Below are 23,138 nucleotides of genomic sequence, written 5' to 3' on the forward strand. Positions count from 1 at the left end.
TGTATTTCCGCCATTTCCGCTGCTACCTCGACTGATTGCCAAGATCAAACAGGAGAGAGCATCGGTGATTCTGATAGCGCCTGCGTGGCCACGCAGGACCTGGTATGCAGACCTAGTGGACATGTCGTCCTGTCCACCATGGTCTCTGCCTCTGAGGCAGGACCTTCTAATACAAGGTCCTTTCAACCATCCAAATCTAATTTCTCTGAGGCTGACTGCATTTAACGCTTGATCCTATCAAAGCGTGGCTTCTCGGAGTCAGTTATTGATACTTTAATACAGGCACGGAAGCCTGTTACCAGAAAAATTTACCATAAGATATGGCGTAAATATTTATATTGGTGCGAATCCAAGAGTTACTCATGGAGTAAGGTTAGGATTCCTAGGATATTGTCCTTTCTACAAGAGGGTTTAGAAAAGGGCTTATCTGCTAGTTCGTTAAAGGGACAGATTTCTGCTCTGTCTATTCTCTTACACAAACGTCTGGCAGAAGTTCCAGACGTCCAGGCTTTTTGTCAGGCTTTGACTAGGATTAAGCCTGTGTTTAAGACTGTTGCTCCTCCATGGAGCTTAAACTTGGTTCTTAAAGTTCTTCAAGGGGTTCCGTTTGAACCCCTTCATTCCATTGATATTAAGCTTTTATCTTGGAAAGTTCTGTTTTTGATGGCTATTTCCTCGGCTCGAAGAGTCTCTGAGTTATCTGCCTTACATTGTGATTCTCCTTATCTGATTTTCCATTCAGACAAGGTAGTTCTGCGTACTAAACCTGGGTTTTTACCTAAGGTAGTTTCTAACAGGAATATCAATCAGGAGATTGTTGTTCCATCATTATGTCCTAATCCTTCTTCAAATAAGGAACGACTTTTGCATAATCTGGACGTAGTCCGTGCCCTGAAGTTCTATTTACAGGCAACTAAAGATTTTCGTCAAACTTCTTCCCTGTTTGTCGTGTACTCTGGACAGAGGAGAGGTCAAAAAGCTTCGGCAACCTCTCTCTCCTTTTGGCTTCGTAGCATAATACGTTTAGCCTATGAGACTGCTGGACAGCAGCCCCCTGAAAGAATTACAGCTCATTCCACTAGAGCTGTGGCTTCCACCTGGGCCTTTAAGAATGAGGCCTCTGTTGAACAGATTTGCAAGGCTGCGACTTGGTCTTCGCTTCACACTTTTCAAAATTTTACAAATTTGACACTTTTGCTTCTTCGGAGGCTGTTTTTGGGAGAAAGGTTCTACAGGCAGTGGTTCCTTCCGTTTAAGTTCCTGCCTTGTCCCTCCCATCATCCGTGTACTTTAGCTTTGGTATTGGTATCCCAAAAGTAATGGATGATCCGTGGACTGAATACACTTAACAAGAGAAAACATAATTTATGCTTACCTGATAAATTTATTTCTCTTGTAGTGTATTCAGTCCACGGCCCGCCCTGTCTTTTTTAAGGCAGATCTAAATTTTAATTAAAACTCCAGTCACCACTGCTCCCTATGGTTTCTCCTTTCTTGTCTTGTTTCGGTCGAATGACTGGATATGACGTGGAGGGGAGGAGCTATATAGCAGCTCTGCTTTGGGTGATCCTCTTGCAACTTCCTGTTGGGAAGGGAATATATCCCATAAGTAATGGATGATCCGTGGACTGAATACACTACAAGAGAAATAAATTTATCAGGTAAGCATAAATTATGTTTTTTTAAATGCTAAATTTATTTAAAAACACTAAAAAGAATATTCTTTATTTTGGGGGGCAATTGGGGGTTATTTAAAAAACTAACCAGAGGTCTGACCTCTGTTTAATTTTTCTGAGCTTGCGGTATCAATAACCAGCCACCTGTAATGCCTGGTTATTTATCGTGCACCCATAAACAGGTGTATTTGCCCATTTATGGGCACGCGATAAATTACAGCTCCACTTGTAATCGAGCCCTAAAATTTTTACAACTGAAATATGACTACAAAACAAATGTATCAAAGAATATATATATATACGAAAATGGAGAGTTCAGAACAGAAGACATCTTTTACTTATATTCTAGGCACATTTTAACCTTAAACTTTTAACTACAAAATGCCACTTGAATGGAAAATACACTTTATTCACTGACCCCAGCTCATTATCATTGGTGAAGAGTTTTTTCTTCAGGTCAGTGGTCAAATTGTTAATTATTTGCTATTTAAAGAGTTTTCTCATTTAAACTTTAAAAGGGCAATAGACAAACTCATACATAAATACATAATGATCTGTTTTACTAGTTACCTAAATTATTCTGTCACAGAAGTTCATTACAGGGATTTAAACCTTTATTTTGTTCTATATTAACAGTTTTTGAAGTTAAAGTTGATTGCACACCTGAAGTATATTAGGCTTCATTAAAGACATTACCAATTAGTTTCATTTGTTCATATTTCCAGATGTTAAAAAGTGGTAATATTTTATTTCTAATGAACACATTGTGTAATTTAAAAAGGCTGACAATGTCTGACGATAAATCATTCCCTTCATTTACTCGTAGATTAACTATAAACCGTTATGTCTTTCATTTATCTCTTTGGTTAAGACCACATAATAAAATAAGAAATCTAGGTCATGAAGCATTATAGTTTCAGAAACTTACAGTTCCAGATGGTATTTTGCATATATCATTATTTGCTATTATGCCTCAATCCTATTCAAAACAGCCTAGATATTTATTATCTTGCTTTTCATTCAAAGAGACAAATTTAAGGAGCTGCTATTCGTTTATAAATATCAGAGTTTCTCCTCCAAGGAAAAGCCTTTATGCTGCATTTTTATGAAAATAAAATGCATCCAGTTAGCACTGTCATATAGGAGTGCAGGGGTACTTCATTGCTGTAGAACCTCATTTAGCCCTGAATTCCCAAGGTTACATCCTTTCACATGTCCAGTGCAGAGGAAGATTAAAAAGAGAGGAAAAGGCAGAAAAGTAGCTAAAGGGATATTAAACACTAACTACATTTTATAAGCATAGTATTGAGGTTATTCTCGCCCTCCTCTAGTCATGGGTGCCGCCATGTTGGAATCTATAAGTTACTACATTCCAGTGCTGATTGCTGACCTTTTTGCCCATGTGCAGAAACTCTCCTTCAGATACCTGTAGTGTAACCTAGGAGCACCCATGATTAGAGGGAGGGGCATGACATTTATTTAATGCCAGATTACAAGTGGCACGCTATTTTCCCCCCCTTCCTATAGCTAACTGCCCTCAAAGTAAAAAATGAACATAGCCACATTAGCGTATTACAAGTTGAAAGTAGAAAGTTAGTAAGACCGACGCACGCCTACTTCAGGACTTTGGATATAACGATTGTGCTAACTCCTTCTCTCATTAGACTTCTATAGAGTGCACTGAAGAAATGGCTATTAGTTATCACTTGCGTGCAAACCCAACCCTGCCCTACATCAACTGCGCTAAAGCCAAGCAGTGCGTTTGGAAAACCTTACATTCCTATGTTCTTCACATAGAAGAAATTTTTTTTTTTATTTTAAACAGATATATATATATATATATATATATATATCATTTTTTTGTAAAATATATATCTATAACTATGAATATAAACATATATAATTAGATCAACATATATATAATTATACTAGGCGATAAGCCTGCCCAGAGGGCAGTCTCTGTTTAAAAAATACAAACCCCCAAGCTAAAGTTACAAAAAATAAAAATGTAAAATTACAGAAAAAAAATTAACAAAGCTATCTAAAATAAAAATGTTTAACCTAAACTAGTACCCCTATAAAAATAAAAAATCCCCCCAAAATAAAAACACCCCCTAATCTAATACTAAACTACCAATAGCCCTTACAAAAATTACCAATTACCACCTAACAGTAAAACCCCCCACCCAACCAATCCCCTCCCCAAAAAAAAAAAAAAATAACACTAAAAAAACCTAAACTACCCATTGCCCCATAAGGGGCATTTGTATGGGCATTGCCATTAAAAGGGCATTCAGCTCTTTTACTGTCCTTAAAAGGGCAATCAACTCTTTTACAGCCCATTAAATCCCTAATCTTAAAAATAAAAAATAAAAAAATAATAAAACTAAGCCCGAAATAGGTACTCACCATTCCTGAAGTCCGGCAGAGAAGGTCTTCTTCCAGGTGGTCAGACCGATTACGCTAGTGAATGTATATTCACCTAACATTGAGCAGCGTCCCTTCTTTAAGGAGATTATTAATAATTTACAGGAGATCCAGAGTATCTTATTTTTAGGAGACAACTTTAATGTACTGTTAGATCCTAATCTAGATACCTCCAATGGCTCCTCCAGCCAATTTAGGAATGACATGTGTGTAGCTGTCAATCACTTGTGTTCAGATCTGAAACAAAACTGCATAGCCTCTCTAGAGATTAATTTTAAATATATGTTTAACCCTTTTGTTGCAGTTAAACACACTGATCTAGATACAAGTGAAGTGCAAAAATGCACGCAGTAAGGCACATTAACATGGCTAGATCTTGGAGATCTACTCCAAAAGACAAGGCCAATAACACAACTAGTATCACTGGTGTCCCAGGGGATACATTCAATCTCCAATCTTCAATCTACAGACTATTGGTAGAACCTATAAACATTAACGCTGGTGCTCAGGTTGCGAGCAAATGGACTAAATTACTTGAAGAGGAGATAGATGTAGCACTAATACAGACTAGCATGACAACCCTACGAAAGATTACTCTGTCCCAAGACTTGCAAGACTCGCACATTAAGCTACTGCATCAGGCCTACATAACCCCAAGGCTTTTTCAGAAATGGGAGCCTTCAACGGCGAATGTATGCCCAAAATGTCATAAAGAGAATCCTGATTTGATACACTTACTGTGGAGATGCCCTAGATTAGTGAGATTTTGGAAAAGCACAGCATACTGGATTAAACAAAAATGTAATATGGATTACACAGTAGACTCTGAAACACTGATTTTTCTGAAATTACCAAAAGGATTAAACAGAAAGGACAAACTGTTAGGAACCTCTTGATTGCCAGACGACTAGTATTTAAAACATGGAACACTCCATCTGTCCCTACCCTGACACAATTTAAAAACTCTCTCCTCCATCAAGTGACAGTTGAATTATATGACTCAGTGGAGGATATGGCATCTAGAACAACTAGCTTCATGCACAAATGGGAAATCTATTTACTTAGCCTCCCACAACAATTGCAGACCCAATTACTGTATCCCCTGAGAAACACTGACTTTATTCTTAATGCTAGACTTAGAGGAGAATGGCTACTAAACTTCGAATAGGGGAATTGTCAGGGCAATCACTAAAGAGGAAAGATAGTTCTAAAGATGGTTGGAAATGAATGATGGGAAATAACGATCAAAAGGCCTGATTGGATATCACCACTATGGTTTATTGTTAGCTTAAAATTTGTTAATTGGTTGATTTGTTTTGTCAGTATTTAAAATAAAAAAGCTCCGGAGACACGGACCCTCTTGTACCACCAAGTGACTAAACATGCTTTATACCTCTCCCACATATGGACAAGATAATTCTGGACATTTGCCTTAAGATTGTAAATCCCTAAACCCAAATATTGTTTCACAAGTCTGTGAATGTATTATGTAATGTTTTGTTGGTGTTTCTGGAGATAATAAATAAATAATAAAAAAAACAACATGGCTAGATCTCATTCCTTACCACTTACATTTTTGCTCTCATACTACAAGCCAAACATTATTTAGAGCTAGTGCTAGACTTGTGCATACTAACATCTGCATGTTGAATAGCTGGGTGCACTAACCTCTTTTTAGCACAGCCCTGGGCTCTGTGAAGAAGGGCATCGGGATTAGTGCGACTTCCCAGCGAGCTATAGGTATTTTACCTTTTAAAGGTAATTGAAAGGAAACAAATGTATACTTATTAATTTTGATAGAATATATTAATTCTCTTTAAAATTAGTGCAATTGGTGAATTTGTTAGAATATTCTTTTGTGAATGGAATATCTGTATTTTTGTTACGAATATGCATACAAAACAAAACGATTGCACAAGCCTAGTACTTACAGTATATGCATTATTTTTAATCTAAAATTACTAGCTATGCTTGTGTTTTTTTATTCTGTATTTTATTTGTATTGTATCTTTAATTTATTATGAATTTAGATTTTTTTAATTACATTTAAAATGGTGTTTAAATATATTTAATGGAAAATATAAATATGTGTAACAAACCCATTTTTTTTTATGCAAGTGGGGGTTGGAGGTATCTTGTTTTCAACACTGCCTCATCCAGGTCTGTGACTTTTTACTTTGTACTTCAAAATAAATGTTACATTTTACTTGCACACTGCCTATGACTCTGGAAGTTTATATAAGGTCAGTATTTTCTTATATCAATGGATCTAATTGCCTATATATGTGACACTGTTTACAAACAAGTTTTTTAATAAGGCCAAACAGCAGTATTTGCCTCCTGTTCATGTCTATATACACAAATGAACACATAAATGTATATGTATATAAGAATATGCATATATACTTACAGGGATAACACAGTCCCCACAGACCGCAATGTAAAGGTACTTTTCAGTGCCGTTTTTTTCTAACACCCCAAACCCGCACCAACTTAGTGCAGTTTTTTTGTTTTATTTAAAAGCTACTTTTTTATTTTTTAAAAAAGGGACCTTATGTGTTATTTTGGGGAGAACTGGGCCAAATTTAAAACATTTACCAGAGGTATGACCTCTGGTTATTTTTTTTGGAGCGCTAATTACTACCATGAGCTCACGTTAGCAATAACCATCCACTTGTAATGGTGTTTAACGTCCCTTTAACTTCATAACTCATGTACAAACTGTCAGAAAAATAATTTTTGCAAAATGCATCAAATAAAATGTTTGTAATTTTAAAGGCACAAATGCAATGTTTTAAAAAATGTTATAATAAACTTTTCAATTTCATTTTTATATCAAGATTATTACAAAATAATGATGTAGTTATTAACCATTAGATACATTAAGATTTATAGTACAAAAAACCCCAATATTGTAAAATGGAGCTGCAATGCTAAAAGATACTTGTAATATTATCAATTATAATACCATTTTGGAACATAGAAAGGGCAGAGCTAAGTACAAATATAGATGAAATTCATCATGTGATTCATATGGTGTCTGTTTTTTTTGTGTTGAACGAATAATAAATTGAAGCGGATTTGTTGATGCGTGTGTATTAAGCCTTAGTTTTGATACATTTGAGTCGGATGTGTAATTGCTACAGTGAGGTTCAGCGGACGTATTGAAACCGCTACTTGTCTAAATGTTGAAGCTTTGATAAATGGGGACCTTGTGTCCATAAACAAACTTTCCTCACTTCTGATTGGCAGTTGTAATAATTTTGACTGCATTGACAGCTAGCATACAATTTATTGCTAAACTTGTTTTGTTTTCCAGAAATTCCCCATTGGATAGTTATCCAATGTCCTCCACATAAAATGCTGCCAGCTGGATGGGGACGTGTAATCCTTTCTAATATTATAACATTTTCTGCTATCCAAAAAACTAATTGTTATCAAAATTGATTAATGATGTGTGCAATAAACATTGAAATATTTTAATATTAGTTATCAACGATTGATACATGTATGCATGATTTTAGCAAATTTTAATTCTGTTTGCTTGAACAACTACCCAAAATCTAACTTTTAATTGCTTGAAATACAATTCACATATAGGGTTGCCACTCAGCCGGTGTTTTACAGACATTGGGCAAGATTAAAAGAGGTATGTTAAAAACTTTTTTCGCTTGCACGCTATCTGCGCTTTAAATAAAACATTAGTGTGGCTGCATTAGCAATCATATTACAAGTTGAAGAAACAAATCAGAGAAGGCACCTCATAGTGTAAAACCTCCAGAAAGAATCATCAAAGGCAACGTAAATGTACTCACATTTAAAAGTGCAAGTTGGGCAAACCCGATCCTTATAGAGTCATCCGGCAACACGACTTCCATTTTCAAGGCACCGTTGTTGTACAGTGCTTTAAATAAAAGCAAAACTACTCAATATAAATAGCAAGGTAGTGTAAAATACAAAAGTGTTTATTGAACAAACATAATGTATCAACCGTAGCAATGTGTTTCATAGTAACAACTGCTTTATCAGGCTTAGATACAATCAAATAAAAATAGCTACCTTATAACATATATACAATTGTAATCAATTAAAATCAACTTCCTATAGTTCCTCAATTGGCACCTATTTCGGCGCTCTATAAAACAAATTTTAAAAACTCAAATTGCGCCTATTATGAAGCATGTTTATAATATACAAATGCTTTCATAATGTAAAGATATATTGCTAAATCAGAGTACGCTAAACATACTATATTATTTTAATCTTCAAGCAACGTTGATACATGAGATCGTATGTGTAAGCAAGTGATGTCACAAAAATGTCACATTATCGCTATATTATGTGTCTACTATAGGTTAGCAACTAGTCACATATGTAGTCCAATCTTGTTAGGATTGGCTAAAAAAACATTGAAATTTTATTTAGGACATACCTAATCATGTAACATAATTCTTACATTATAAGGGTCGTAAAATCCTGCTAGTGCTCCTAATCAAAAAACGAATATGATAATAAATTATAACTGTGTTTGTGTGTGTCATATATTTGTTACCATGCTGGGGCTTATAATATATATATATATATATATATATATATATATATATATAAGTGGTACGCACTATGACGCATTGATAGATACACCGTGCTAAGTGGGAAAAAATAAAAAATATATAAAAAAATATATATGTGTTGTGTTAAAAAAGTGTATAATCCCAAAGTTTTTTGGCATAATATAATAAAGTGATAACCTAATCTACAAGGTGATCCACAAATATTCGTATATGTGTGCACCATAAAGTGAAATATAGTATACAATGCATACTGAAGAATTAGTAAGTAATAAATTGTTTCTCAATATGTGAAGGTTGAAGTGTTAAAAACAACTTTGCTTGACATTCAAAAGACACGCATCATATGATTAGAAAAGTTTGTGCAGTGCCTAAAATGAAGAGAGATATTGGGGGGTAGTTATCAAGCTGTCAACCTCAAATACGCTGGAATTCCGCAGCGTATTTGTGGCGAGGCTGATTCGCCTTAGTTATCAAAGGCTAGAGACCGGCAAAAGTAGAATTTAGTGACGTAAGCTTCGATCCGCCGGACTCAGTCCGACACAGATCGATTCTTACGTCACTACAGATGCGGCAGAATCTGACTACTTTTGCTAGTTATCAAAAAAACTAGCAGGTACGCTCGGCACTTTTCCGGCCCAGCGGATCCCATAGGAATCAATGGGAGTCTGACCATAGCGAAAGTTCATGTTCGCTCCTGCCAGATATCCCATTGATTCCTATGGGAGCTGTCTGCACCTAACACCCTAACATGTATCTAAACACCCCTAATCTGCCCCCCTACACCGTCAAAACTAAATAAAGTTATTACCCCCTAAACCGCCGCTCTCGGAGCCCACCGCCACTCTAATAAAATGATTAACCCCTAAACCGCCGCTCCCAGAGCCCACCGCAAGCTATAATAAATATGTTAACCCCTAAACCGCCGCTCCCTGACCCCGCCGCAACTATAATATATGTATTAACCCCTAAACCGCCGCTCCCTGACCCCGCCGCAACTATAATATATGTATTAACCCCTAAACCTAAGTCTAACCCTAACACCCCCCAACTTAAATAGTAATTAAATAAATCTAAATAATATTTCTATTATTAACTAAATTAATCCTATTTAAAACTAAATACTTACCTTTAAAATAAACCCTAATATAGCTACAATATAAATAATAATTATATTGTAGCTATCTTACGGCTAGATTTAGAGTTTTGTCGGTAACGACCCGCATAGCTAACGCTGGCTTTTTTCTGGCCGCACCTTTAAAATAACTCTGGTATTGAGAGTCCACATTTGGCTGATTCCATCAGCCAATCAGAATTTTCCTACCTTAATTCCGATTGGCTGATAGAATCCTATCAGCCAATCGGAATTCGAGGGATGCCATCTTGGGTAACGTCCCTTAAAGGAACCGTCATTCGTCGGGAAGTCGTTGTCGGAAGAAGATGGGTCCGCGGTGGAGGTCTTCAAGATGGAGCCGGTCCTCATCGGATGAAGATAGAAGATGCCGCTTGGAAGATGATGGTTGCCGGTCCGGATCTACTCTTCTTCCCGGATAGGATGAAGACTTTGGAGCCTCTTCTGGACTTCTTCAGCCGTCGGATGATGGATGTCTAGCCCCCGCTTGGGCTTAGATGAAGATTTTGGAGCCAGGACCGATCGGTGATACCCGGTGAGGTGAAGATAAGGTAGGAAGATCTTCAGGGGCTTAGTGTTAGGTTTATTTAAGGGGGGTTTGGGTTAGATTAGGGGTATGTGGGTGGTGGGTTGTAATGTTGGGGGGGGGTAGTGTATGTTTTTTTTTACAGGCAAAACAGCTGAATTCTTTGGGGCATGCCCCGCAAAGGGCCCTGTTCAGGGCTGGTAAGGTAAAAGAGCTTTGAACTTTTGTAATTTAGAATATGGTAGGGCATTTTTTTATTTTGGGGGGCTTTGTTATTTTATTAGGGGGCTTAGAGTAGGTGTAATTAGTTTAAAATTTAAAAATATTTTTCTTATGTTTGTAAATATTTTTTTATTTTTTGTAACTTAGTTCTTTTTTATTTTTTGTACTTTAGTTAGTTTATTTCATTGTAGTTATTTGTAGGTATTGTATTTAATTAATTTATTTATTGATAGTGTAGTGTTAGGTTTAATTGTAGGTAATTGTAGGGATTGTATTTAATTAATTTATTGATAGTGTAGTGTTAGGTTTAATTGTAACAGGTTAGGATTTATTTTACAGGTAATTTTGTAATTATTTTAACTATTTTAGCTATTAAATAGTTATAAACTATTTAATAGCTATTGTACCTGGTTAAAATAAATACAAAGTTACCTGTAAAATAAATATAAATCCTAAAATAGCTATAATATAATTATGATTTATATTGTAGCTATATTAGGGTTTATTTTACAGGTAAGTATTTAGTTTTAAATAGGAATAATTTATTTAATAAGAGTTAATTTATTTCGTTAGATTTAAATTATATTTAACTTAGGGGGGTGTTAGTGTTAGGGTTAGACTTAGCTTTAGGGGTTAATCCATTTATTACAGTAGCGGCGAGATTCGGTCGGCAGATTAGGGGTTAATAATTGAAGTTAGGTGTCGGTGATGTTAGGGAGGGCAGATTAGGGGTTAATAAATATAATATAGGGGTTGGCGGTGTTGGGGCAGCAGATTAGGGGTACATAGCTATAATGTAGGTGGCGGCTCTTTGCGGTCGGCAGATTAGGGGTTAATTATTGTAGGTAGGTGGCGGCGACGTTGTGGGGGGCAGGTTAGGGGTTAATAAATATAATATAGGGGTCAGCGATGTTAGGGCAGCAGATTAGGGGTACATAGCTATAATGTAGCTGACGGCGGCGTGCGGACGGCAGATTAGGGGTTAATAAGTGTAGGTAGCTGGCGGCGATGTTGTGGGGGGCAGATTAGGGGTTAATAAATATAATATAGGGGTTGGCGGTGTTAGGGGCAGCAGATTAGGGGTACATAAGGATAACGTAGGTGGCGGTCGGCAGATTAGGGGTTAAAAAAATTTAATTGAGTGTCGGCGATGTGGGGGGGCCTCGGTTTAGGGGTACATAGGTAATTTATGGGTGTTAGTGTACTTTACGGCAGTGGTTCTCAACCAAAGTGACCTCAAGGTCCGGTAAATTTTAGCCAGACATGTCCGGGGCCCAGTAGTTTATTTATATATATATTTATATATATATATACATATATATATATATATATATATATATATATATATATATATATATATATATATATATAGTGAGCAGCAGGGGCGGGCTGATCAGCCAGGCAAATAGGACCTGGGCCGAGGGACCAGCAAGTAGGGGGGCCCACAAATGGTATCTCCACGGATCTTGGTGCATTCCTTAAGCTGGAGTTTTCAGTTGCCCTATCAGTAACTAAGCAAATAAGTGTGGGTTTAGTGGGGGCCCTGGCAGGGGTCTGTCGCTGTGAGGGCCATGGAGTGTGGGGTCTGGCCCTGGAGGTTGGATGTCCGGGGGTCCTGGCTCTGTAGGATGAGGGGCCTGTTGGGGGCAGGACAGGAAGGCTACCATGTACATTTGCATACCATTTAATACATTTTGGTCAGTGTGAGACAGTGTTCCTTGCACCTGGTTTGCAGTGGGGTAAGAGTGTGCAGTGGGGGCATGACAGGTCAGGGCCCACCAGCAGGGCTATCACGGCCCGGTACTGGGCCACGGCCCGGCTGTTGAGAAACCAGGCTTTAGGGCACAGTAGTTAAGAGCTTTATGAACCGGGGTTAGCCCAGAAAGCTCTTAACTACTGACTTTTTTCTGCGGCTGGAGTTTTGTCGTTAGATTTCTAACGCTCACTTCAGCCACGACTCTAAATACCGGAGATAGAAAGATCCCATTGAAAAGATAGGATACACAATTGACGTAAGGGTATCTGCGGTATGGAAAATTTGCGGCTGAAAAGTGAGCGTTAGACCCTTTTTTGACTGACTCCAAATACCGGCGGTAGCCTAAAACCAGCGTTAGGAGCCTCTAACGCTGGTTTTCACGGCTACCGCCAAGCTCCAAATCTAGGCCTATGGATTTAGATTTATTTTACAGGCAAATTTCAATTTATTTTAACTAGGTACAATAGCTATTAAATAGTTATTAACTATTTAATAGCTTACCTAGCTAAAATAAAGAGAAATTTACCTGTAAAATAAATCCTAACCTAAGTTACAATTACACCTAACACTACACTATACTTTAATAAATTATTTCTATTTAAAACTAAATACTTACCTGTAAAATAAACCCTAAGATAGCTACAATGTAATTAATAATTACATTGTAGTTATTTTAGGATTTATATTTATTTTACAGGTAACTTTGTATTTATTTTAGCTAGTTAGAATAGTTATTAAATAGTTATTAACTATTTAATAACTACCTAGCTAAAAGAAATACAACATTACCTGTAAAATAAATCCTAACCTAAGTTACAATTAAACCTAACACTACACTATCATTACATTAATTAAATAAATTAACTACAAATAACTACAATTAAATACAATTACATAAACTAACTAAAGTACAAAAAATAAAAAAAGCTAAGCTACAAAAAATAAAACAAATAAGTTACGAACATTTAAAAAATATTACAACAATTTTAAGCTAATTACACCTAATCTAAGCCCCCTAATAAAATAACAAAGCCCCCCAAAATAAAAAATTCCCTACCCTATTCTAAATTAAAAAAGTTCAAAGCTCTTTTACCTTACCAGCCCTTAAAAGGGCCTTTTGCGGGGCATGCCCCAAAGAATTCAGCTCTTTTGCCTGTAAAAGAAAAATACAACCCCCCCAACATTAAAACCCACCACCCACATACCCCTAATCTAACCCAAACTCCCCTTAAAAAGACCTAACACTACCCCCCTGAAGATCATCCTACCTTGAGTTGTCTTCAGCCAGCCGACCCACCGATGGAACCGAAGAGGAGATCCGGAGCGGCAGAAGTGATCCTCCAAGGGGCGCTGAAGAAATCTTCCATCCGATGAAGTCATCATCCAGGCGGTGCTGAAGAAGTCTTCCATCCGGGTGATGTCATCTTCCAAGCGGCGCTGAAGAAGTTTTCCATCCGGGTGATGTCATCTTCCAAGCGGGGTCTTCAATCTTCTTTCTTCAGGATCCATCTTCATCCCGCCGACGCGGAACATCCTTCTTCCCCGATGGACTAACGATGAATGAAGGCTCCTTTAAGGGACGCCATCCAAGATGGCATCCCTTCAATTCCGAATGGCTGATAGGATTCTATCAGCCAATCGGAATTAAGGTAGGAAAAATCTGATTGGCTGATTGAATCAGCCAATCAGATTGAAGTTCAATCCGATTGGCTGATCCAATCAGCCAATCAGATTGAGCTCGCATTCTATTGGCTGTTCCGATTAGCCAATAGAATGCAAGCTTAATCTGATTGGCTGATTCAATCAGCCAATCATATTTTTCCTACCTTAATTCCGATTGGCTGATAAAATCCTATCAGCCAATCGGAATTGAAGGAACGCCATTTTGGATGACGTCCCTTAAAGGAGCCTTCATTCGTCGTTAGTCCGTCGGGGAAGAAGGATGTTCCGCGTCGGCGGGATGAAGATGGATCCTGAAGAAAGAAGATTGAAGACCCCGCTTGGAAGATGACATCGCCCGGATGGAAGACTTCTTCAGCACAGCTTGGAAGATGACATCGCCCGGATGGAAGACTTCTTCAGCTCCGGCTGGATGATAACTTCATCGGATGGAAGACTTCTTCAGCGCCCCTTGGAGGATCACTTCTGCCGCTCCGGATCTCCTCTTCGGTTCCATCGGTGGGTCGGCTGGCTGAAGACAATTCAAGGTAGGATGATCTTCAGGGGGGTAGTGTTAGGTTTTTTTAAGGGGGGTTTGGGTTAGATTAGGGGTATGTGGGTGGTGGGTTTTAATGTTGGGGGTGGGGGTTGTATTTTTCTTTTACAGGCAAAAGAGCAGTTTTCTTTGGGGCATGCCCCGCAAAAGGCCCTTTTAAGGGCTGGTAAGGTGAAAGAGCTTTGAACTTTTTTAATTTAGAATAGGGTAGGGCATTTTTTTTTTTTTTTGGGGGGCTTTGTTATTTTATTAGGGGCTTAGATTATGTGTAATTAGCTTAACATTGTTGTAATATTTTTTAAATGTTTGTAACTTATTTTTTTTATTTTTTGTAACTTAGCTTTTTTTTGTACTTTAGTTAGTTTATGTAATTGTATTTAATTGTAGCGATTTGTATTTAATTTATTTAATTAATGTAATGATAGTGTAGTGTTAGGTTTAATTGTAACTTAGGTTAGGATTTATTTTACAGGTAATTTTGTATTTCTTTTAGCTAGGTAGTTATTAAATAGTTAATAACTATTTAATAACTATTCTAACTAGCTAAAATAAATACAAAGTTACCTGTAAAATAAATATAAATCCTAAAATAGCTACAATGTAATTATTAATTACATTGTAGCTATTTTAGGGTTTATTTTACAGGTAAGTATTTAGTTTTAAATAGAAATAATTTATTAAAGTATAGTGTAGTGTTAGGTGTAATTGTAACTTAGGTTAGGATTTATTTTACAGGTAAATTTCTCTTTATTTTAGCTAGGTAAGCTATTAAATAGTTAATAACTATTTAATAGCTATTGTACCTAGTTAAAATAAATTGAAAGTTACCTGTAAAATAAATATAAATCCTAAGATAGCTACAATATAATTATTATTTATATTGTAGCTATATTAGGGTTTATTTTATAGGTAAGTATTTAGTTTTAAATAGGATTAATTTAGTTAATAATAGAAATATTATTTAGATTTATTTAATTAATATTTAAGTTGGGGGGGTGTTAGGGTTAGGGTTAGACTTAGGTTTAGGGGTTAATAATTTTATTACAGTGGCGGCGGTGTAGGGGGGGGCAGGATAGGGGTTAATAAATGTATTATAGGTGGCGACGATGTAAGGGGGCAGATTAGGGGTTAATAAGTTTAATATAGGTTGCGGCGGGGTCCGGGAGCGGCGGTTTAGGGGTTAAACTATTTATTTAGTTGCGGCGAGGTGCCGGATCAGCAGGATAGCGGTTAATAACTTTATTATAGGTGGCAACGGTATAGGGGGGGCAGGATAGGGGTTACTAGGTATAATGTAGATGGCAGCGGTGTCCGGGAGCGGCGGTTTAGGGGTTAATACATTTATAAGAGTTGCGGCGGGGTCTAGGAGCGGCGGTTTAGGGGTTAATAACTTTATTGAGTTGCGGGGGGCTCTGGGGGCGCCGGTATAGGGGGTAGAACAGTGTAGTATAGTGTGGGTGCTTAGTGACAGGCTAGCAATAAAGCTGTCAAAAAGCTGAAGAGCAGCAAGGTCGGATGAGTGATAACTCTCACAGTCCGCTGCTCATCGCCCCATACTTGGTGCGCGGCTTTTCGACAGATTTATTGATAACTTAGGCGAAATTTTGCAGGTCCGCGGCTGCGATGGTAGGCGAGCTTAGGCGGGCGTATTGGGCCGGTGAAGGCAGGTAAGTTGACACGTTGATAACTAGGCCTCAATGTCTAACACAAAAAAAACTGTTATGGACTCAGACATCATTCTCTGACAAATCATAAGAAAATTGCAAAATATCTTATATACATTATACTAAATTTCACTTTATGATGCAAACATATACACATATTTGTAGATCACCTTGTAAATTAGGTTATTACTTCATTATATTATGCCAAAATAGTCTGGGATAACACACTTTCTTAACTCAATACAAATATATTTTTTTTGCTAAAAATCTCCTTTCGGATCCCTATATCGTCTTAGATTGCCTGCTATAAAGATTTTGATTCAATATGCCATGTTTACACTAAGACATTATTTGGTTTGATGACAAGTTCATTTTATGTCTATAATTATTGGGATATGTTCGCTACAAACGCAACCATTTAATGGATTGATTTAATTTTGGGTATATCATTTGCCCCCTTAAGGACCAGGAATTTCAGACAAAAACTTCCCCAAAAGACCAGAGCATTTTTAGCATTTTTTACATCACTACATTTAAACAGAATTAGGGCCTTTTTTATATTTACCTGTCAAAACTATATATATATTTTTAGTAGACAACCCAAAGTATTGCTCAAGGCCCATTTTGCTATATTTCATGCCACCATTTCACCGCCACATGCAATAAAATAATTTTTTTTTTAACTTTTTCACAATTTTAGGTTTCTCACTGAAATTATTTACAAACAGCTTGAGCAATCATGGCACAAATGGTTGCAATTGCTTCTCTGGGATCCCCTTTGTTCAGAAATAGCAGACATATATGGCTTTGGAATTACTTTTTGGTAATTAGAAGGCCGCTAAATGCTGCTGTGCACAACACTTGTATTATGCCCAGCAGTGAAGGGGTTAATTAGGTAGCTTGTAGGGTTAATTTTAGCTTTAGTGTAGAGATCAGCCTCCCACCTGACACAAACCACCCCCTGATTCCTCCCTGACCCCTCTCAAACAGCTCTCTTCCCTCCCCCACCCCCCAAAGGTTACCCTCATCTTAAGTACTGGCAGAAATCTGCCAGTATAAAAATAAAAGATTTTTTTTTTTTTTTAATTATAAATGTTCTGCAGGGTACTATCCCCCCTTTCCTCACAACCTTCCTGATCCCCCCCCCCGAACAGCTCTCTAACCCTCCCCCCTCTACCTATTTGCAGCCATCTTAGGAACTGGCTGCTGTCTAAAGACCGCTGCTCCATAACTTGTCTGCTGCCTCTGAGGCTGTGGTCTTTAATACGCACGATCCTATATGATCAGGCTGATTGACACCCTTTGCTAGCGGCCGATTGCATTCAAATCTGCAGGGGGCGGCATTGCACAAGCAGTTCTGGTGAACTGCTTGTACAATAATAGATGCTGACAGCGTAAGCTGTTGGCATTCAGCGATGTCTGTCGGACATGATACGCTACAGTTAAAAATAATGATTAAGGGCTAGACAAGGGGTAAGTAGCACAGCGATGGCAGCATATTTTTAAATATATATGTATATGACTATATACATATATCATTATGTGTTAATATGTGTTAATACACATATTTATACATAAATATACAGTATATGTATATAAGCATATACATATATTTTTACTGGGATCACACGGTTCCCAAAGATCGCAATATAAAGGCTATTTTTAGTGCCTTTTTTTCTAACACCCCACTCCCACCAACTTTAGACCCAAAAACTATAATGCCCTCTATTTTGGGGGCATTTGGGGCACTTTTAGAAAATTAATCAGAGATCAGATCTCTGGTTAATTTTGCAGAGTGCTTATTGCTTCTGAAAGCTCATAGTATAAATAACTAACCACTTGTAATGGCTGGTTAATTATTGCGTGCCCGCAAATGGGCAAATTTATTCTTTTCACAATTTAGCACTTCACTTGTAATCTGGTCCTAAATAAAGAAATAAAGATAATATCATGGTCAAACTTCTTAAGTGTATCTGTTTATAAACTATTTATAAATGCTTATTTAAAATCAGTCATAGCAGCTTTTTAGTTCCTAATATATGCTGTCTAATTATTTATGCAGAGTTATGCTAAATTAATTTGACTCCCTGAGGCTAGAGATCTCTATAGTAAGTAATCAGAAACATGTGTGGGAGAGAATAATATTTAAAATTACTAAAGTACCAATACAACTGGAGGAAAATAACAACAGGCAACAATAAAGCTCCAAAAACAGTCAATTAGTTCCACAATTACTTTAACATGGGATAGTTATTTGTTTGCCTCTAGAATTTAATTAAGGCAACATCAGTGTACAATGTCAGAAAAAAGAATGTGAATTGCCCAAAAGAGAAGATGCAGAGTACCATATGTTTTCCTGCCTAGATGTGGACTTGATGCTCTTAGTGACAGGGACATTACCCAGAGATACACGCTGAACAGGGAAACCATAATGTACCTGTATAATGAAATGGAAAATTCCATTGAATTCATGATGTCAAGAACCCATGCCATCCCTGATATATTAACCTTCGTGGCAGTGCTTCATTTTATGGCTGTCAGTGCTCTCCAAGCAGTGAAAAGCATGGTAATATGTAAGGGTTAAACGGGTATTGTTCTGTATGTTTAATGTGTTCCCAATGATCTATTTTACCTGCTGGAGTGTTTTAAGTTGTTTACTAATTGATTCTTTACCTCTATTTTGCTATTTGAAATAGCTGCTTTTGCCTGTTATAACTTTGCCTGTTTGTATTCTCAAAAAAGAAAATGTAAACTAGAATCAGCAGTATCCAGTGGGTGGGGGGAGTTTCAGATATTAAAATGTTCATTTTTCAATTGTTGTCTCCAAGTATCAGCCTTGTTGTATAGGCATACAGATAAGATAAGGAGGCATGTGTGTATGGAGAAATAGAAGAATGTTTCCTCTTTCTACAAGCTTAGTCCTTTTAAATGGATTATGTTTTAATGAGCAAAAACATCTATTTCATATACAAAAATTAACACAAATGGGTATTTTCAGATACATTTTATACTCTGCAGCTGGTATCATAGAAACATAGAATTTGACACTCAGTAGATAAGAACCTAAAAGGCCCATCAAGTCTACCCATAATAAATGTTACTTTTTCCTTAGGATAGCCTTATGCATGTCTCAGGCAGTTTTTAATTCCTTTACAGACTTTGTGTTTACCACCTCAAATTGAGGTGTATTACATGTATCCACTACTCTTCTGTATAAAACAGCTTCCTCACATTTCTCCTGAATCTGCTACCCTCTAACTTAAGATCATGACCCCTTGTTTTGGCATTTTGTTGTGAAAAATGCTTTCCGTTTCCACTCTATTAAGTCCCTTCATATATTTGAAGGTTTTCTTCATGTCACCTCTGTCCCTTCTCTCCTCCAAACTATACATATTTAGATCATAGAGTCTTTCTTTGTACGTTTAATATTTTAAACTGTGTACCCTTTTAGAAGCCCTCCTTTGCATAGTTTCTACTTTATTTATATCTTTCTGGAGATATGGGCCTCTAGTTATTAAGGTCTGTCGGACCTGATCCGACAGTGCAGATCAGGTCCGACAGACCTCGCTGAATACGGTGAGCAATACCAATGGGCCGCCAGCAGGGAGGTGTCAATCAACCCGATCATACTCGATCGGGTTGATTTCCGGCGATGTCTGTCCGCCTGCTCAGAGCAGCGGTTATGGAGCAACGGTCTTTGTTTCATAACTGCTGTTTCTGGCGAGCCTGCAGGCTCGCTAGAAACACGGGGCATCAAGCTCCATTCGGAGCTTGATACATATGCCCCATGGTCTCCAGAACTGTACACAGTATTCCAGATGAGGCCTAACTAATGATCTGTAAATTGGCCTTGCTATTTTTGCTACTTATACCTCTCCCAATGCAACCAAGTATTCAACTGGCTGCACTGAAGTATTGTGTAACAAATTTTAAATCATCATAGGGTTGTTCACAGGGTGTGCAAGGTGTGCCTGGGTACACCCTAATCACCCCTGTGCCCAAGCCATCACACAGCGCCCCTCCCTTTACGAGGTTCTTGTGGGATGCTGGCTCTTATTTTGCCAGGCATCCTTGCAGGACGGTCCCACACACAGCAGCTTCTCAGTGATAGAAGCAGGGGATATGACGTGTTGTCATATTCCCGCCCTCTACTTAAAGTGCATTGCCCATGCGCACCAGAATTATCAATAAGGTTAGAGTAAAGAGGGGACTTGAAGGGGAGAGAGAAGGGGCATGGGAGGTGCAAGAAAGAAAGGGTATGGGCACAGGAGGGAGAGTGAGAAGGGATATGTGCAAGGGACAGGGGAGTAAGAAGGGGTATGTTCATTAGAGGTGGACTGAGTTTGTATGTGTATATACTTTATGTGTTTATAATCAGTGTGCGTAAGTGTGTAAGTGTAAATATGAGTGTGTACATGTGTGTGTATATTAGTACCTGTGTATATCTGCGTGCTTGTGTCCGCTCATGGTAAATGTACACACACACACACACACACACACATATATATATATATATATATATATATATATATATATATATATATATATACACACACATATATATATATATATATATATATATAGTTCAGAGGCGGGAACTACAGAAGGCGGGCTTACTCAGGCCCTGATGGGCCTGAGTGAGGAAGGGGGCCAATTAGGGCCGGACTGGGACCAAAAAGAGGATCGGGCATTTCAGGTCAAAGAAGCCCACTCCCCCCATCACTATTTCTTATTTAATTGTATACCAAACATGGCAAGTATAATACTTATTTAAGTGATAAAAACATTTAAAATTTCTAACACTCATCACTGTATTTTATCAATTGTTTGTATAATGTACACATTTTATTGTAATCTACTGGTGGAGAACCGATTTTCTTTTCATCCACTAGATGGCAGCACACCTTAGAGAACATTATGTATATGTGACAAGTAAGGGTTAAACAGTTCACCACAGGTGCTATAAATTAAGGTTGTTACCTGTACTCTACAGCATGAATAAGGACTATGTAGGCCCGAAACATAGCTGTATGTTTTATCTTTTGTCTCTGCAATAAAGGAAAGCTATACTAAAGAAACAGTGCAGGGAAAACTTCTTTGCTATATTTGTATTCCAGTGGCTGCAGGACCCTTCCTGTTCCGGTGCACTCAGCATATTATCTGGATCTATGCTGGATTTATAGTGCTGTACACATATATGAAGGGAATCAGTGCATGACTGATATTGGTGTACACTTGTGAAGCACTCGCTTTCCTAAAGGGCTATTAAATTAAAGAACAGTATGGTAGAAAGTGGTTGGCGGGGATGCGCTTAGTTAAAATGTAACCTTTATTAGGATATTATAAAACAAAATAATAATGCACACATATACACAACTTAAAAACCGAGAGGAGTAGGTCTGGCTATAAGTGATTATGCACTTATATAGCGGATGGGATAATTGAATTTATATATCGGTCATGACCTAGGATGTCGATGTCAATCCATGGTCCTCTAGTTATTAAGCCGTCAACCGCAAATATGCTGGAATTCCGCAGTGTATTTGTGGCGAGGCAGATTCGCCATAGTTATCAAGCCCTACAGCCCTGAAAAAGTAGAATTTAGTGACGTAACCTACGATCCGCCGGACACAGTCCGACACAGATCAATGGTTACATCACTACAGATGTTCCGAACGCAAGTTCGGCACAATCTGACTACTTTTGGTAGTTATCAAATAGCTACCAGGTACGCTCGCCACTATACCAGGCCAGCGTACCTGGTTTTCAATCCGCCGCCCTGGAGGCGGCGGATCCCATAGGAATCAATGGGAGTCTGAAAGCAGCGAGAGCTCATGTTCGCTGCTGCCCGATATCCCATTGATTCCTATGGGAGATGTCTGCACCTAACACCCTAACATGCACCTTGAGTCTAAACACCCCTAATCTGCCCCCCTACACCGCCGCCACCTACTTTATACTTACTAACCACTAAACCGCCGCCACCTACATAATACCTATTAACCCCTAATCTTCTGCCCCCTATACCGCCGCCACCTATATTAAACGTATTAACCCCTACCCTGCCCCCCCTACACCGCCGCCACCTATATAAAACATATTAACCCCTATCCTGACCCCTCTACACCGCCGCCACCTATATTAAACTTATTAACCCCTAAACCTAAGACTAACCCTAACCCCCCCCAACTTAAATATTATTTAAATAAATCTAAATAAAAATTACTATTATTAACTAAATTATTCCTATTTTAAACTAAATACTTACCTACAAAATAAACCCTAAGATAGCTACACTATAACTAATAGTTATATTGTAGCTATTTTAGGATTTAATTTTATTTTACAGGCAACTTTGTATTTATTTTAACCAGGTACAATAGTTATTAAATACTTACAAAATTACCTATAAAATAAATCCTAACCTAAGTTACAATTAAACCTAACACTACACTATCATTAAATTAATTAAATAAACTACAATTACCTAAAATGAAATTCAATTAAATAAACTAAACTATAGTACAAAAAAAACAAAAGACTAAATTACAGAAAATAAAAAAAGAATTACAAGAAGTTTAAACTAATTACACCTAATCTAAGCCCCCCAAAATAAAAAAATGCCCAACCCTATTCTAAATTACAAAGTAATCAGCTCTTTTACCAGCCCTTAAAAGGTCTTTTTGCGGGGCATTGCCCCAAAGTAATCAGCTCTTTTACTGTAAAAAAATACAACCCCCCCAACATTAAAACCCACCACCCACATACCCCTACTCTAACCCACCCAAGCCCCCCTTAAAAAAACCTAACACTAACCCCCTGAAGATCACCCTACCTTGAGCCGTGTTCACCCAGCCGGGCCGAATTCTTCATCCAAGCGGAGCAAGAAGAGGTCCTCCATCCGGTAGAAGTCTTCATCCAAGCGGGGCAGAAGAGGTCCTCCATCCGGTAG

This window comes from Bombina bombina, chromosome 6 (genome assembly GCF_027579735.1).
Source record: "Bombina bombina isolate aBomBom1 chromosome 6, aBomBom1.pri, whole genome shotgun sequence".
Lineage (NCBI taxonomy): Eukaryota > Metazoa > Chordata > Amphibia > Anura > Bombinatoridae > Bombina > Bombina bombina.